The sequence below is a fragment of the Peromyscus californicus genome, unplaced genomic scaffold (genome assembly GCF_007827085.1).
Source record: "Peromyscus californicus insignis strain IS unplaced genomic scaffold, ASM782708v3 Scaffold_5__1_contigs__length_169319896, whole genome shotgun sequence".
NCBI classification, from domain to species: Eukaryota; Metazoa; Chordata; class Mammalia; order Rodentia; family Cricetidae; genus Peromyscus; species Peromyscus californicus.
This window is the reverse complement of record NW_026294573.1, coordinates 128,427,341-128,443,863: the sequence shown is the minus strand read 5'-3', so window position 1 is coordinate 128,443,863 and position 16,523 is coordinate 128,427,341. Positions and strand designations below refer to the sequence as shown.

General features: G+C 40.9%; 1 protein-coding gene across 9 annotated transcripts in view; it reads right to left on the bottom strand.

The window, feature by feature from the left end:
• Positions 1-16,523, bottom strand: part of Dnajc5b (DnaJ heat shock protein family (Hsp40) member C5 beta) — a 241,546-nt gene that overhangs the window by 219,103 nt on the left and 5,920 nt on the right. Inside the window, exon 3 of one of the 9 annotated variants that reach the window (XR_008213792.1) lies at positions 7,945-8,136. The exons of 6 other annotated variants lie outside the window; for them this stretch is intronic. The gene's annotated coding sequence lies outside the window, so the exon portion shown is untranslated. Of the gene's footprint in view, positions 1-7,944; positions 8,137-9,247; positions 13,462-16,523 lie in introns of those variants that run through there. 2 more of the 9 variants (XR_008213798.1, XR_008213796.1) reach the window with 2 other exon arrangements.

Genomic DNA, 16,523 nt, shown 5'->3' with positions numbered 1-16,523 from the left:
GGGGACTGGACCCGCCTGGACTGAATCTACCAGGCTGAGCTGAATACCTAGGGGAGTCCTTGCCCTGGAGGAGATGGGAATGGGGGGTGGGCTGGGGGGAGGAGGGAGGACAGGGGAATCCGTGGCTGATATGTAAAATTAAATTAATTATAAAATAAAAATATAAAAAAAAAGTGTGGTGCTGGGATCTGGGGAGATGGCTTCGTTGGTAAAGGGTCTGCCTTGCACGCATGGGGACCTGAATTCGATCCTTAGAACTCATGTTGAAAAAAAGAAAAATTCACACATGCGACACATGCTTATAACTGTAGTGCTGGGCGACACATGCTTATAACTGTAGTGCTGGGCGACACATGCTTATAACTGTAGTGCTGGGCCAGCAGAGATAGAGACGGCGGCTCCCTGGGCCTTGCTGGCCAGCCAGCCTAGTTTACTTGGTGAGATCCAGACCAGAGACGGTGTCAAGGAAAGCACACTGGCTGCTCTTCCAGGAGACCTGAGTTCAATTCCCAGACCCACAGAGCAGCGTAGAACTGTCTGTATCTCCAGTCCCAGGTGATCCAAGGTCACCAGGCACCCACATAGTACATGGCCAGAAATGCAGACAAAACACCCATACACATAAAATTAAATGTAGTTAAAATATTGATGGCACTGAAGGAACGATACCTGACACTTGTCATCTGACTTCCATGTGCGTAACGCACACCAATCAATCCACAGACATATTCCTGCATATATTAATAAATACCCATGCACACATGTGCACACAGAAAAGTACGTGAGGCTGTAACGTGGAGTCATCTTGGGGTCTTCCTCGTTTGCTGCTTTGAAAACCCACACGTTTTCTGCTGTCTCAGCCACCATCTATCTTGTGGCCCAGAAAAGCATCACTGAAGCAAATTCATTGACAGGTCTATGAAGGGTAATTTGGGTCAGAGACAGGGACTAGGCCTCTCTTTTCCTGGTGGCTTCTGCAGCCAGCTGGAGAGAGTTAAAGAGATGGAGCAGGCCCTTCTAATTGTGTGCAAGGACTGAGCCTCAGAAGCAGGATGCTCGGGTGATGAAAAGCTTAAGACTACTGAACCCTCCTCCATCCAACAGAGTTGGTTGCCCCACCCTTCACATGTGTGTAAAACCCAGATGTGCATCAGAGCTCAGTGGCAGCCTTGCTCTGGAGGAAAATGGGAAAACTAATCTGACTAGAGTAGCTGTCAGAGGAGGCATCTTTGAATTCATGTTACTTTTACTAGTGAACATAGAAACTGAAAACAACCACAACCAGATTTGCACTGAAATCACTCCCATTGACCAGCTGGTTAGTAACAAACAGAAGAAGAAGAGGGGTGCCAGGTGTAAGTGGCAGGCACCTTTAATCTCAGCACTCAGAGGGCAAAGGCAGACAGATCTCTGTGAGTTCCAGGCCTGCCTGATCTACATAGTTCCAGACCAGCCAGAGCTATACGGTGAGACTCTGTCTCAAAACTAAACAAACAAAAGAAAAAGGGAAAAGACCAAGATGACTGTCTCTGTAGGGCAAATAGTCAAAGAAAGCACAGAAAGTGCAGATTGACAGAGTAGGGAATATGTGCTTTCATCCGTACAGCCATGTTGGTGAAGACAATCAATTTTGTTTTAATTAGGACCAATCCTTCTCTCTCCTGTCCTCCCCTTTCTTTCTCTTCTTTCCTCCTCCTCTTTTCCCATCTCCTCCTCCTTCCTCTCCTCCTCCTCTTCCTCCTGCTCCTCCTCTTCCTCCCCCCTCCTACCCTTTCTCCTTCTTTAAGCTTGCTGACTGGCGGGCTATTTTGTGTATGGCATTTAAAAATTCTTATGTATGTGCATTGTTTTTTGAATGTACTACTTTTATTTATGTGTGTGAGTACACACATGCCGTAGTGCACATGTGGAGGTCAGGGAACAGCATGTAGGAGTCAGTTCTTTCCTTCTGCCATGTGAGCCTCAGAGATCAAACTTAGGTCCTCAAGCTTGGTGGCTATTGCTTTCCTGTTGAGCCATCTCTCCGGCCCTTATGGTCTACGCATTATTAACACGGTGTTTGGAGATCTTAGTAGGAAACAGGATCTACTCTACCCAGCTACTCTATACACATAACTGAAGAACAGTCTTCCTTTATCCATGAGGTCATCCTCTTCCACCAAGTGTACGGCTTGGGAAGGAACCACACAGAGCAGCTAAGAAGGAAGTGGATACTCAGCCATCGCAATGGTATCAGGCCAATAGGATGACATGAGTCACAGTCCAAATATATTCTTCATTATTCACTTTATCTTCTCCTTCTCCTATCTTGTTCTCTTTCTACTCTCCACCTTTCTCCTGCTTTATCGCCTTTTACTTTTATTTTTCACTTCTCATTTTTCTTCTCTATTAATTCTTTTCTCTTTTTTATAGTATTTTAAACTTTTTTGACTTGTATTATCTCTGCACCCACCATTCCTGTTGTTTTTGTTATTAGAATTGTATATGTCTTAGTCAAAATTTAGTGTTTATTTCCACAAATGGCTCACTGACCTCTGTTATTGTTTACTGTTGTTTCTACATTGCTGGCAATCAAGGATGACCTTTCAAGTACATTCTGTCGCTGTTCTGCTACTGGGCTGCATTCCCAGGCCAGGTCAGAATGAGGAGATGTTGCTGCCTACACAGCCCAATCCCACTCAAACTTTAGCAAACACTTTCACTCAAAAAGGAAAACAAAGTGGAATGAAAAACCTGAAGCCAACACTAGGCAACAAGTGAGTGCTATAAGGAGATCCTAAAGACCCACGCCTGGACACCCATCCCTACAGAGAGAACAGTGTTCCTACAATGGACTGCAGTGTAACTCATTCCCACACCCTTTGTACATTGCTTACATGTCTAGAGGAGTAACTACAGAGAGTACACCCCATATACTTTGTTGTCAACCCAGTCTTCTAGAAGCACCACACTTTTCTGAAACCTAAAGCAATGCAGGGCCCCCTGGCTCTAATACATTTCACACAATGTCTAGACATACTAATCACATCAAAGAAGTAATAGAAAAAGTATACTATAAAATACAGTTGGGAATCTACTCAAAACTTCCAAAACCCAGTATCTTTACATTGTCAAGAGAAGGCTGTTCTCTAGAAGGTTTGCATGTGAAAGTAGAGAAGAAATGTATTGCAACAGACAAACAAATGTGAAGACTGATGGAAAAGTATGATAGAGCCAGGCAATACGACTGTCTTAGTCAGTGTTCTATTGCTGTGAATAGACACCATGATCATGGCACCTCTTATAAAGGAACACATTTAATTGGGGTTTGCTTATAGGTTCAAAGTTTAGTTCCTTATCATCATGGTAGGGGAGCATGGCAGCATGCAGGTGTTAGAGAAATAGCTGAGAACTCTACATCCAGATTTGCAGGCAGCCGGAAAACAGTGACACTGGGCCTGGCTTGGGCTTTGGAAACCTCAAAGCCCACCCACAGTGACACACTTCCTCCAATAAGGTCACACTGCTGTGGGATAATGCTCTTGTACACTGGTTTAATAAAATGCTGATTGGCCAGTAGCTAGGCAGGAAGCACAGGTGAGATGAGCAGACTAGGTGAATGCTGGGAAGAGGAAGGGAGGAGTCAGAAGTCACCAGCTAGACACAGATGAAGCAAGATGACAAAGCAGAACTGAGAAAAGGTATCAAGCCAGGTAGCTAAACACAGATAAGAATTATGGGTTAATATAAGTATAAGAGATAGTCAGTAATAAGCCTGAGCTAATGGACAAGCAGTTATAATTAATATTAAGCCTCTGAGTGATTATTTTATAAGTGGCTGTGGGAGCGCAGTGCCCGGTGGGACCTGAGAAAACTGTGGCTACATCACACCTCCTAGTACTTCTCTAGTAGTGCTATTCCACGATGACCAAGCATTCAAATATATGAGCCTATGGGGGCCATTCTTATTCAAACCACTACAATGACTCCACTGAAAGTTCATAATTCCCTTGTAACAAACTCCAAAGATACTGAAGTACTTGATAAAGAACTCAAAAGAATGATTTTTAAAAGATCGATATATTCCAACAGAATACAGAAAAGCAAAAGACTGAATAAATTAAGGAAGATTGAGATGGGATATGAGTGAAAAACTCAGTAAAATATACAAAATGTTCAAAGTTTTACAAAACCAGAAATCTTTAAGATACAGAGTCCAGAGAATCAAATAGCTCAGTTGGAAGATAAATTAAATGAAACACAGAACCTTAGGCCTTAGAGCCAAGATTGATAAATTAGAAGATCCAGACAGTAGTAAAGAAAAAAATATATGAACAAAAGATGCAAGATCTCTGCAACACAATTAAAACAAATCCATGTATTTAAGGTGTAAAGAACATCTTAGAATGACATGTTTCAAGGCCTGAAAGAAAAAATCTACAATCCTAGGTTACTCTATTGAGTAAGGTTATTGAAGAATAAATAAAGAACTCACAAGATTAGCATTAAACCCAAGGAATTCATGATCATGAATTGCAAACAATATTTAAAAGGCTGCTATACAAAATAAGGAGATAAAGACAAGCTTAAGAGCACAGGAAAGAATAAATTCCAGTAAGAATATAAGAAACAAGAAACAGGGGAAAAAATTAGAAAGACAACAAAATGTCAGGGACCAGTATGCACCAGTAAAGCAAATGATTTTAATGTGCTAATCAAAAGATAGTGACTAGCTAACTGGGTGAAAATAAGACCCAACTGTTCGCTACCTGCAAGCAATGCACTTCAAAGGCATTTGTACATTTATACAGAGATACTGAAAGTGGAAAGAAGGAAATTATTCTCTAATTAGAGTCTAGAAAGAAGCATGAGTAACTGTTGACATCTCCAACAAAGTAGATGTCATTCCAAAGTTAGAAGAGAAAAGGAGGGTCACCACATTCTAGTAAAGTAAATTAAGAAGCTATAGGGATTGTAAGTATGCGTGTACTGAATATTGATGCACCAGATGTCATAAAACAATCATTAGTGGACATAAATTGACTGATAGGCTCCAGGACTCAATAAAAATGATGATTCCAGCTGGGCGGTGGTGGCTCACGCCTTTAATCCCAGCACTCGGGAGGCAGAGGCAGGCGGATCTCTGTGAGTTCGAGGCCAGCCTGGTCTCCAAAGCGAGTTCCAGGAAAGGCGCAAAGCTACACAGAGAAACCCTGTCTCGAAAAAAACAAAAAAATAAAAAATAAAAAAAATAAAAAAAAATGATGATTCCAGTGCACACTGTCAAAATCCAGATAAAAAATCAACAAAGAAACTTTGGAGTTTAAATTAAACTAACCTAAACTATGAATCAAATGGATTTAACAGGTATATACAGAATGGACTGCCCAAAAATTGCAAAATACAATTTTTTTTAGCACCTCATATAACTTTCTCCAAAACAGATCATATTTTTAGCTCATACAGAAAGTCTTAATGAACACAAAATATTGAAATGATTTCTTGCAACTCACCAGACCATAATGGAATGAAACCAGAAATTAGCAGCAAGATAAATAGCAAAAGTAATATGAATACATAGATAATGAACAACACACTTGAGAGTTGATAAGTCATTGAAGAAATCAGGAGGGAATTTAAAATTCTTAGATGAAATGAAAAACAACACATTAGAATTTGTATGTACAGAAAGAACAATTCTAAGAGAAAACTAAGGTCATGAGTTATTTCATAAAAAAAAAATGAGAGAGCTCAAGTAAATTACTTAATGGTGCATCTCAAGGTGTTAGAAAAACAAAAAGCAAAAATTAGTGGAAGAAAAGAAATAATAAAGATTAAGGAAGAAGTTAATGAAATAGAGACTAAAGAAATAACATAAAAGATCAATGAAACAAAGAGTTGATTCTTTGACAAAGTTAATAAGATTGAGAAGCCCTTAGCCAAACTAACTAAAAGAAAATGATGGAACCCGAGTTAATAGAATCAGAGATGGGAAATGAATTACCGAAGTTCAGAGGATCGTAAGTGATTATTTTGAAAACATATACTCCAGGAAATGGGCTAACTTAGAAGCAGATAAGTTTCTAGTCACATATGGCTTACTAAAATTGAACCAAGAGGATATAAGTAACTTAAACAGATACATGGTGAGCAATGAGATTTAAACAGTAACATTAAGAAAAGATGAAGAGCAAAGGTCTCACTGTTGGAATTCATAAGATGTTTAAGAAGAACTAAGGTCAATGTTCCTCAGGTTGTTCCATAAAATGTAAAGGGAAGAATGCTTCCATACTCATTTTATGAAGCCAGTGTTACCCTAATACCAAAACCAGAGAATACAAACAAAAATCATACACACATGTCCTTGATGAACATAGATGCAAAAAATCCTCAACAAAACACTTGCAAATAAAATTCAACAACACATTAAAATGAGAATTCTCACAAATCATGTGCAATTATTCTTTTCCCCCAAGCATCCTTGCTAGCATTTATTGGCTTTTGTTTTCTTGGTGATGATAGCTGTACTGACTGGGGTGAAACAGAATCTTAATGTAATTTGTATTTTCAGTTCCTGTGTGGCTATAAGTGTTCAATATTTTTTCTTGGGCTTCTTGAGCACTTAGATGTCTTACTTTGAAAAGCATTTAGCTCATTCACCCATATTTTGATTGGATTATTTGTTCTTTGGGTGATTTTTTTTTTCTTTTTAGCTTTTTATAATCTGGATATTAACCCTGTCAGGTGAATAACTAGCATGGATTTTCTTCTGTTCTGTAGGCTCTTAACTCTGTCCTTTCCTTTGTTATGCAAAAGTGTTTTGATACAATTCCCTTTGTCATTTCTTTTTTTTTTCACGTCATTTCTATCTTTTATTTCTCTAGCTATTGAAAGACTATTCAGAAAGTCATTGCCTATGCCTCTATCTTGAAGTGTTTTTACCATGCTTTCCTGTATAGTTTTAAGTTTCAGGTAATCTAACTTCTATGCAAATCAGTATGGAAGATCTTCAAAAAACTAGAAATAAATTACCATAGGATCCTGCTATCCCACCTCTGAGTATATACCTGAAGGAGTAAAAGGCAGCCATAATAAAGATCCGTGTACAACTTAGTTTATTGAGACACAGAAAAGAGGGAGTGAACTTCGAGGGAAGTACAGGACAGAAACTTAAGAGGTTTGGGAGTCACTTTCATAGGTGGGAGATGTTGTGAAGCGCTGGGGCATGGTCGGTAGGGAGGTATGTGCATCTAGTATACAGGAGAAGGCTGTAATTCGGACCTAGAAAAGGAACCAGGACTAGTTGGGGGAAAATATGTATTTAAAGGTCTGTTAAGATCATGAGTGTAAATAAAACACTACCACATATAAGTACATTAAAAAAATACATCCAATCTTTAAAATTGTAGTAAGCCGCCAGGCAGTGGTGGCTCATGGCTTTAATCCTAGCACTTGGGAGGCAGAGTCAGTTGGATCTCTGTGAGTTAAAGGCTAGCCTGGTCTACAAAGCGAGATCCAGGACAGGCACCAAAACCCTGTCTCAAAAACAAAACAAAACAAACAAAAAAAATGTAGTAAGCCATTGCTTCTGGCTGAGGAGGTCTGGGACAGGCTCACTGCAATGGTTAAGCCAATCCTACGACTAGAGCTGCTCTTGGGGAGCCTTGAATGGTTGTTCCATTTAGAGAAAGCACCATGAGCAAAACACACAGACAAGAGGGACAGCTGCGAGAGAGACAAGAGGAAGGGACACCTGCGAGACTAGTTTCATACACTGGAGCAAAGGCTTTGAGGACTCGAGTGACCTCCAAGACTCACATACTAGATAACTTTGGAGAACAGGGCAGATGGGCTGCAAGGCACTCGCAATTAGGATCTCCACGCAAGATTTGTCTTTCGAATATGCTCGGTTTATCCACTCAAACATTCCTTATATCATCCTAATATGAAAGTTAGACATCTCACCAAGCAAGGAACAGTTGTTCCAGCAGAAATACTGCTAGAGGGTTCCACAAGGCAATCGTCTCCAGTGAGGATGCTTCAGAAACTTGCAGGCTCGACCCATGTCCGCGTGAAGTCCTTCAACTGCGGCAGGTGGGGAGGACGGCACTGATGGACGTCCATGAAGTCCTTGAGAGCACAGGCCAGCACCTAGTGCTGACAAACAAGGACGTGTGAGTCTGGCAACAAATGCTGGGAATTCAACGATCACTGAGGCCAGGGCCATGCACAGAGTCTCAAGTCCTCTTGAAGATGAGAGACCACAGACGTCGTGTCTTGGGAGCCCAGCAGTGCAATCCTAGAGACCATTCCCAAAGTTCCGATTTTGTATCATTTCACTGGGCTTCGGTACCTTTGCGCTATCAGAGCTCAGGGCTTGGGGGTGGTTCACCAGCAGACCAACCTTGGGGTTAGTTCATTAGCATATCAAGCCTAACCCTTATCAGAGCTGCCTTTTGGCAAGCTCAGGCATCTTATTCCAAGTCACATAACATGGCTTTTTATGTTACACAAGATGGTTTCAGCTATGTTCCTAATAGTAACTTACCAAACTGCTGGCACTGCCTGCCTCCCTCACCCTACTGATTATTTTGGCAGAAAGACTGGCATCGTTTTCCCATTGATAACTTTTTTCGTGTTTTCAAGGTGTTCCTCTCTCTGTGACCTTTCATTGCTGCTGTCATTACAGGTCTGAGCAGTCCTGGTACCACATTTAAATGGTATGGAGTAAAGAGGTTTATCTGGGAATGTTTGGGCAGATGAAACTCCATGGGTAAATATTTCTTCCAGTTATGTCTTGGATGTGACCAAAGTTGTCAGATGTTTGTTTATGTTATGTGTATGAGTGCTTTGTTTTCATCCATACCAGAAAAGGGAATCAGATCCCATTACAGATGGTTGTGTGCCACCACGTGGTTCCTGGGAATTGAACTCAGGACCTCTGGAAGAGCAGCCAGTGCTCTTAACCTCTGAGCCATCTCTTCAGCCCCAAAGTCGTCAGATGATGCAAAAACAAATTGTTTCTTGTAGTTCCAGAATTTTCTTCTTTAAGGTATACGATTGTTTTTGCGTTTAAAAGAAAACAACACACACAAGCAAGTAAACAAGTAAGTCTTGCTGCTCGGCTCTGCTATGCTCTTGTAAAAACCTGGAACCCACATTGGGCAGTTGACAGTCACCTGTAACACCAGCTCCAGGGGATCCTATGCCCTCTTTTGGCCCCTGTGGCACCTGCACTGATGTGTACACACACACACACACACACACACACACACACACACACACACACACACACACACAGACACACACACAGACATGGTGATAATTAAAATTAAAATCCAAAAATGAACCCACCCAGATCTAGTTATGAAGCATTTCTTTCAAGTTTTGTTAGTTTTCTGTTTGTTTCACAGCTCATTTCTCTCTGCCCATTCCCTTATGAACTATAGTTTCAGTGGTTCGACCGAGTTGAAACCACATGGCTTATCACATGTCAGCAGGTAACTGTCAGTTATATCTCTTTGCCTGCTTGGATTGGATAAATTGTTCAAACCAAGGAAATACACACAAGAGCTGAGATTCGAACGTATATTGTTTCCAACAACATGTGTGGTACTGCAAACAAAAAATCCATGTCACCCGTCCTAGCCCAGTCTGAAGTCGAATAATCAACAGATAAAGTATTGGGGAAATCACACTTTTACAGAGTTCAACATATCAAACAACTTCAATATTTTTGGTCAATTCAGAATACTTGAAATGAAAGAGGAAGTGTCACAGGTATTTTAGAAAAGGTTTTCACAGTTGTCTGGGAAAATAAAGAAAAAGGATATAACAGAAGCTCTGGTGAGCCACATCACAGACTCTAGCCACTGTAGTGAAGGGGGAGCTATTGTCATGTTCTGAGAATGTAATCACAGTGAGCATGCAAACATGGTCACCTGCCTCCATCGGGTATTATTCCAGGCTCCAGAGGGAATGGCTAAAGACACGAACTGTCATAGCACATCCTCTAAGTGGGAGGATTTTTGTTGGGGCGTGTGTGTGTGTGTGTGTGTGTGTGTGTGTGTGTGTGTGTGTGTGTGTGTGTTGATATTTTGTGTAAGCTCTAACAAATAAAGCTTGCCTGAAGATCAGAGGGCAGAGCCAGCCACTAGTTAGCCATAGAGGCCAGGCAGTGGTGGCACACGCCTTTAATCCCAGCACTTGGATCTCATGCCTTTGCTCCCAGTACTTGGGAGGCACACACGCCTTTAATCCCAGCACTAGGGAGGTTGAGACAGGAAATGATATGGCTGGGTGGAGAAAGGAATTTAAGGTGAGAGAAGAAAGGAGCTCACTCCTTTCAGCTGAGGAGCTGGTGAGGTGAGGGGCGGCTGTGGTTTGTTCCTTTGTCTTTCTGATCTCTCAGCATTTACCCTGACATCTGGCTCTGGGTTTTTTTTTATTAAGACCAATTAGGATTCATGCAATAGGGGGGCTAAATAAAAGTGACCATTTCGGCCGGGCGGTGGTGGCACATGCCTTTAATCCCAGCACTCGGGAGGCAGAGCCAGGTGGATCTCTGTGAGTTCGAGGCCAGCCTGGGCTACCAAGCGAGTCCCAGGAAAGGCGCAAAGCTACACAGAGAAACCCTGTCTCAAAAAACGAAAAAAAAAAAAAAAAAGTGACCATTTCAATGAACCATAATTATATAAATTTAGTGCTATTCAGTACAATTACAGTGCTAGATAACTATTTGTTTCTAGGTGTCTTTTATTGTCCCAAACTGAAACTCTGAACCCAGTAAACACTAACTCCCCATTCATCCCTGCCCTGGCTTAGATGTGGTCATTCTCAGAAAAACTCATGCTGAAATATAATTTTTAAGCAACTGTACTGAGAGGTGGCAGCACCTCTAAGAGGTGGTTATGTCTTTTATGAATGATTGATGCTTTTCTCATGAGAAGTTCTTGCTCTGATGGGACTGGATTGGCTCTCTCAAGAGCAGGATGACATACAGCAAGGTCACCTCTCATCCCTCGATTCCTCTCTCTGGTATATAGCTCTTCTTTGCACAAACTTACTTCCACATCTTTGTCTTGTTGTGATACAGCATGAAGTTCCCATCAGAAGGTGAACATATTTTGGCACGGTATCCTTAGACTTCCAGAAGTGTGAGTTAGATAAACTTCTTATCTTTATAAATTTCCCAGACTTCATTATTTTGTTATAGCAGCAGAAAACGAACTAGACATATTCTCTTTCCCCAACCCTGGTAATCTCCATCATACTTTTGGTTTCTATGGATTAAACTATTTTAGTTATATCATACAACTGGAATCATAAAGTATTTTCCTTCCATTTGTGGTTTGTTTCACTTAGCAAAATGTCACTATTGGTCATCTATTGTATAGAACACATCAGAATTTCTTTCTAAGGCTGAATAATACTCTGTTGTTTGTAGATGCAACATTTGATTATTCATTCACCTGCTAATACAGGTTTGGACTGTATCCACTTCCTGAGCATTGTGAACAACGGCACACAGGAATCTGTTTCAATGTCTGCTACTGTATCTTTAGGGGTTAGAAAGTGAAATTACTTCATCATATGGTAATGCGATGTATAATATTTTGAAAAACTGTCAAACTGTTATCCATTCTACAAAAACCATTTTACATGTCTACCAGCAGTGTCCAGAGTTTCCATTATCTTCACATCCTTATCAACATCTGTTATTTCCTGTTGTGTAGATAGAGAGACATTAATATATCTGATAACCACCCTAATGAGGAAGTGACACCTCTCTGTGGTTGTCATTTGCATCACCCCAACGGCAAGTGACATTCAGACTCTTCTTATGTGCTTAGTAATACCTCCTCAAAATGTCTGCTCAGTCCTTCGCCTTTCCTGCTGTAACTGTTCCTCAGCTTGCGTGTTTCTTTCGAGACCTTGCTCTATGCCCCAGGCTGGCCTCACTTTCACAATCCTCCTGCCTCAACTTCCTAAGTGCTAGGATCACAGCTATGCCGTACCAAGCCCATTCCTTTGCCTATTTCTTAACTGAACTATTTGTCTTTGGAAGATGTGTTAAAGTCTCTGTTTTTAAGACAAGAGACAGTGTCTTGCTATGTAGCTCCTGGCTGGCCTCGAACTCATGATCCTCCTGCCACAGTCTTCCCAGTGTTGGCACTAAAAACATGTAGTACCATACCTGCCTGTCAAAAAGCTGTGACCCTGAACATTTCATCCTTCCATTTTCTAAAATCAATAACCAGAATTACTACTAATTCTCACTTATTCCCAAGTGAAAAATTTACCTTAAAGTTAGCTGAATGTTGCATATTAATTTTAGTCTAAGAATTCTGAATATTAGTAATTCTTGGGTTATGTTGACTCCTATATTTTGTAAGATTTGTTTTAGTTGCATTTAACAAAATCATTGTCCTTGTGACTAAGATTTAATGTATGTTTTGTCAGTTAAAAAAAGGTATTTGTTCCTGCTAACATATAATTCATTTCACCATGTCTTATAAACTTTTAATATCTAAGTTGTTTCTGAGAAATAAAATTATTTTGAGGTTTTTAAGGAGGTGTTTTATTTTTATCCACCAACTTGAGTGGTTTTAATTTATTGAGCTAAGAATAAGATGTTGGAATGGATGTAAACTGGTTATTCAGAAACTCTTACAAGTTTCTAACTTGAAAAATGTCAGGAGACATTGAAGAACTCTGTGACTGTTTTGATTTGAACTTGAAAGGAGGATGGCTTTTGGAGGGTTAGATCTTTATCTGTGCATGTGTGCTATGTAACTTTGCATAATGCAGCCTGGAAAACTTGAAGGTACCGTTATCTGTCTTTCAGTCTAGTTAAAGCTATTAGAACAGTTTCCTTACTTCAAGTTTCCATTTAGAAACCACCATCTATGTAGCTACAACCAGAGAGATTTTTAAAACATATATCTAAGTCAGATATGAATGCCACTTTGCTGAAACACTAAGCAGTAACATCCCAGTGGCTTTCCATCATAGTTAAGAATAAAATCCAAATCCTTCAACAGGCTCAGGAGGGCCTTCAGTAGTCTGATCTTGTCTCCCTTCTCTGGTTCTGGACCACTAGCCCCTCCCTACGTTAGAGTTACTTATGCACTAGACATCTGTACCTTCAGTAGTCTGATATGTCTCCCTTCTCTGGTTCTGGACCACTAGCCTCTCCCTGCATTAGAGTTACTTGTGCATTAGACATCTGTACTGGTTCTCATTCAAGAAAGTTCTCTTTCCAACCCTCAGTCCCTGTTTAACTCATTTCCTCATTTCCGTGAGGTCTCTAATAGCATATCACCTTTTCAAGGAAGGCTTCCTTGACCTCTGTGTCCTGCTTTCTGGTACACTTTCTTTGAGTCATGGTACCAGCTATGGTTTGGATGAGTATCTCCTAATGGTCCAAGTGTTGAAAGCTCAGTCTTCAGTCCATGATGTTATTGCGAGGTAGCAGACCATCTAGGAGGTAATTATGAAACACACTTTAGGAGGTTGGTCTTGGTCCTTTCTCTTTCAGTTTCTAACCAGAATGGGGAGAGCAGCCTCATACCCTATGTGCTCCTTTGCCACTGGCCCAACAATGGGCCAAACAAACTTAGAATGAAACCACTGAACCTGTAAGCCAAAACAAATCTGTACTGCTTTATTGTTCTTGTAAATTGCTTTATTGTAGGTATGTCTTAGTAACAGAAAGCCAACTAATACATCCCTAATACTAATACTACCACATGCTAAGTTATGCTGTTACACATTTACTTACTTATACATGCCTCCATTAATAAGTGACTTCATTTGGACAGAAACCACTCTCAGGTTTATTTTAGATACCTGGTAGAATGTCCAAAATCTTGTGACTATTTGGTAAATATATAGTGAATAAACAAATGCATAGAAAGTCTGGGGATTGAAAAGGTATTTTCGCCGGGCAGTGGTGGCGCACGCCTTTAATCCCAGCACTCGGGAGGCAGAGGCAGGCGGATCTCTGTGAGTTCAAGGCCAGCCTGGTCTCCAAAGTGAGTTCCAGGAAAGGTGCAATGCTACACAGAGAAACCCTGTCTTGAAAAAAAACAAAAAATAATAAAAAAAAAAGAAAAGGTATTTTCTTCTCTCTCTTGCTGTTAAAATTGTGTGTAATTAAAAAAAATCTGTTTGGTTCATGTTGCTGTGGCAGAAGCAATTTAAGGGGGAAAGACTGTGTGATGGTTGATTCTGGCTATCAACCTGATGCACCTGGGAAGAGGGACCCTCAGTTGAGAAACTGTCTCCATCAGATTGGTCAGTGGGTAAGTCTGCGGGATATTTTCTTGACTGCTAATTGATGGAGGAGGACCCAGCCTCCGTTGGGCAGTGCCATTCCTAGACAGGAGGTCCTGGGCTATTAAGAAAGGGAGCTAAGCATGAATCTTGGATGCTACTTCCACTGCTTCTGCTTGAGGCCTGAGTTCCCTCACTGGCTTTCCTTCACTGGACTATAACCTATGAGCCAAATAAATCCGTTCTTCCTCAAGTTGCTTTTGATCATGGTATTTTATTATAGTAATAGAAAAGCAAGCTAGAACCGGTTTGCTATAGCTCATGGTTTCTAATTATTTCATTTTTTCAAGCCAGGAAAAGAATGGCAGAGCCTCTAAGTTCATTAGCAGTAGGAGCTTTTGGCAGAGGCCACTCATCATACATATGGCATACCAAGAACTTTGGAGTGAGGCAGGAAGTATGGCCAGGTATAACCATTAAAGAGCTGCCCCTAGTAACCTATTTCCTCCAGGCAGACCCTATTCCCAAAGGGTCCAGAGCTTCCCAAAATATCACTGCCAGCCGAGGAATAAGCACTCATAACATGAGCCTGTGAGGTACATTTCAGATTCAAAACCATAGCATCCTTCTGCCCTTGGCCACCAATGGCTCAGGACCACTACAGAATGCAAAATACATGTATTCTAACTTAAATAATACCTAAAATCAAACCAAAATAGCCAACTCCATCAGTATGCAAAAGTCCAAAGTCTCTTCTGAGGCTCAAGGAAGACTCTTAACTTATAAAAATCAAGAGGAAAGCTATGTAATTCTGAGATACAGTGGTACAAAGTGAACATTCCTATTTTGAAAGGGCAGTGTGGGTAGAACATCAGGGATGGAATGAATCAAAGCAAGCTCAAAAACCAGTAGGACAAACTGTAAACCATATAGGTCCGTGTCCAGAGTCTGGGCCATACGGTGTCATGACATGATCCCCAATGGGCTTGGCGGACATCACAGCCCTGTGACACTGGTGTTTGGAGATCACATGGCTTCTTTCTTGGGATGGTTCTACTTCACCGTCTGGATTTTCTCACTAGTGGGTCCATATTCCTCACATTTTCAACCTCCTGTTGCAGCTTAGGCTAAACCTTACAGCTTTTGCAGTGTCCTTTCAGAGGCTACCTGCAGGGTTCTTATATTTTTGGTTGTGAGCCTAGCCTTTAACGGCTGAGCCATCTCTCCAGCCCCCTGCAGGGTTCTTATCCTGCCACATATGGCCAGAACTTCCATGCCTTCTTCTGAACACTAGTTGAGACCCTCGGTGACCCCATAACTCTTATAATTTTCGTATCTTACAAGCCATGATGACAGGAAGGCCCGCCCCAAGCTTGAGCAGTACCCATGCCCTTGGCTATGGCTGCAGAAGCCACTGATTGTGTTTGTGGCTGAACCTTATAAAAACACTTCCCTAGGGGGCATCTATAATAAAGATGTTTTCAAGGGAACAGACTTGAAATGTGTTTGCAGTTTTAACTCGGGGCCCTGCAGTGGGCGGAGTTTGTCTAATTCTTGAGATGATCTTTCCTACGATCCTAATGCAGTGCATTTGGGGTCTTTATAATGGTGTTACTCTTACTGATGCTCTCCTTTTTGCAATTTTGTTCTTTTTCAGGCCAGATTTCACCATTTTCAAATCTTTTTTTTCTCCTCTTGGTTTTCATCATAAATCTGGCTAAAAGCAGCCAATTATAACCATGTCACAGCTTGATTTCAATGTTGTTTTGAAATTTCATCTACCAACTTTATTAGTCAATTACATTTGAATCCAGTCTCACTCAGAACATCAGAATACGGACAAAATATAGAAAAATGTTTTTCTAGAATGTAACATGGATAACTTTCAGTCCGTTTCACAAATGGATCCTTCTTCCCATCTGAAACCTCACGAGTCTGGACTCTGCTGTGGCATCCTGGTCTTCTAGCTCCCAAGAGAACTGGTCATCAGGCTCTACTTACAACAGTCTAGGGTTTGTCTAGCTTGGATCTCCAAACTCTTCCCAATTTATCCTGCACATCTGTTCCAAGGCTCTGAGAACTACATGGACCCATTAGTCACAGTAACAATCACACTTGTCTTGTACCAGTTTTCTGAGCTAGGTTTGATCATCCATCCATCCATCCATCCATCCATCCATCCATCCATCCATCCATCCATCTATCTATGTATCTTTCGTCATTGTTACCAAAATACTTGACATAAACAAATTAAAAGGGGGGAAGGA